The sequence below is a fragment of the Trachurus japonicus genome, chromosome 17 (assembly GCF_045865225.1).
Source record: "Trachurus japonicus isolate A0001 chromosome 17, Traja_1.0".
NCBI lineage: Eukaryota > Metazoa > Chordata > Actinopteri > Carangiformes > Carangidae > Trachurus > Trachurus japonicus.
The window spans coordinates 7,539,827-7,542,072 of record NC_140923.1 but is presented as its reverse complement, the minus strand read 5'-3'; the positions used below and the strand labels follow the sequence as shown (position 1 = coordinate 7,542,072).

The 2,246-nt window shown below is 42.2% G+C and overlaps 1 long non-coding RNA gene across 1 annotated transcript; it reads right to left on the bottom strand.

Annotated features, from left to right (window-relative positions):
- Window positions 1–1,572: 1,572 nt before the first annotated feature.
- LOC146970004 (uncharacterized) lies at window positions 1,573–2,037 on the bottom strand. Its single transcript, XR_015038041.1, has 2 exons — window positions 1,881–2,037; window positions 1,573–1,829 (listed from the first exon to the last, which is right to left on the bottom strand). It is a non-coding gene; the product is annotated as an uncharacterized LOC146970004 (long non-coding RNA).
- Between the last annotated feature and the right edge of the window lie 209 nt (window positions 2,038–2,246).

Here is a 2,246-nt window from a genome sequence, read left to right as displayed (position 1 = left end):
TATCTGTCATAAACAAGAGATTACGGATTGTGTGGCATTGCCGCAGAGACGAGAGCTGGGACACCGGGTCGGAGGCTCTGATCTTACAAGGTTGGTTTTCAGCCAAGAGACGGTAGGTGGAAGGCAGAGAGCCTCCATTCTCCCTGGAACTAGTTACAAGTCATTGATTTAACCAGCACTAGGACTCTGGAGCTGCTTAATTAAGGGAAAAATGTAGCAGTTGAGGTAAAAATCTTGCATAGTTCCCCTTTAAATTCAGGCAGAAGGTTTCTGGAGTTTTGAAACACAGACAACAGAGACCTCAGGAAACAAACAAACTTTGGAAATCAAGACGTAGATGCCGAGTTATCAAGTTAAATTCTGCATTTAACGCAGCAGCTGCCTTCACTGTTGCTCGTTCATAGTAACTACATCTGCCCCCTGTTTACACATATGATATGCATGTATTTTCATGTGTGTTAGTATGGACGGAGATGGTTTCTGATGTCTGTTTCTGAGTTAAAAACGGTCATCGTTGTCAATTTAAATCGAAAACATGAGTGTCAACGTAACCACAGACTCAAGACATCAAGCACAAAACATCAGTTGATAAAAATGGAAATGTAATATAACCTTACTATACTTTTTTTTTTTTAATCAGGCAACACAGTGCAAACCACCGGTGAGTGAGACAGTAGCTCAACACAATACAATTCAATATAGAAAGTCAACACACAAATCTCTTGGTTTAATTGCTCAAGGTCTGTAATGACAAAGTTTAGGAGGTCAAAGGATAAGTAAAAACTGATTATTATTTCATATTTTTTCTATATAACAAATGATTCATTTGAGGGAGCAGATTATGATGGTTTCCTGGTACAGCTGACTAAATAGTGATAATATGTGTACACTGAGGCCTCAGAGTGGTGATTTGGGGAAACGATGGCTAATTTGGGGGCTAAAACGAGCGCTTGGAGGGAAGAGGATCCGGCTCCGCGCTGCAGCACGGATGGTGAGTCTTTTCCCATTTAAACATTAAATTGTACTTAAATCAGCTTTTTTTCGCGCAATTTACGGCGCGTTAACGAAAAGTTAAGCGTTTTAAATGTTTTCCCTGAACCTTCACACTCTCTGTCCAATCATGTCAGCCAATCATGTGTGCGCCGTACTCTCCTCCACTAACAACTCAGCTCTCCCATTTACTGCCTAATTGGGCTCTCAAGGATAATGGCCTATTTGTTTGTTTGTGTGAGTGTGAGCGATCAAGAGTCGGGATGTAGCAGCGTGTGTGTTCTCTCTCTATCCACACGTGTGTATGTGTGTGTGTGTGTGTGTATGTGGCTGTATTTGCATGATTGGCTTTATGCATGTGTGTGTGTGTGTGTTTGAAATGGCCCACGTCCTCAATGTTAATGTCAAGCGCGACTGAGGCAGATCTATGGCAGGTGTGAGAACAGCTTGAGGCCTGTGTCATTAGCCCGCCACCGGTGTCACTCCGTCCTGTGCCGATCCAGCCTGGCACCATCCATCCACACACACACAAATGCCACACACACACACTTTTATAACTAATAAGTGTGTACACTCTCAGAAATAAGGGTTCCAAAAGTGTTCTTCTACAAGGGCTGAGGTTCTACCTGGAGCCATTTGCTTCTGAAAAACCCTTTCCACAAAGAAACGGTTTTTCAAGGGTTCTTGGTAACACTAAGGGTTCCAGTAAAAGGGTTCTGGGTGGAACTCCCTGTGTGGGTTCTAGATGAAACCGTAAGAAGTCGGATATTTTCTGGATGAAACCCCCAGTAAGGCTTCTGGGTGAAACCAATACGCCATAAAAGGGATTTTTGTAGAACCTCTCATGGGGGTTCTAAGTGTAACCTTTCACAGATGGTTCTAGGTATAACCCTTTATATTGGGTTCTAGATATAACCCTTTATGTTGGGTTCTTGGTATAACCCTTTAAGTTGGGTTCTAGGTAGAACCCTCCAAGAGGGTTCTCCTATGAGGACAAGCCGAAGAACCTTATATGGTTCTACATAGCACTTTTATTTCTAAGAGTGTATTTGCTCTAAAATGATTTGTTTGCGACTGGTAAACTGGTTTTGCAGGAACCCAAGGAGTTGGCACCACTTTGTTTGTAGCTGATGTTTATCCAGGTTTGCACCCAGCTGCACTTTAATGTGATTTAATAGTGCATGACCAGATTTTATTTATTTAACTTTTCAGATATGATGTGTTTTTACTGTCCTAACTGTCACGCTCCATATGAC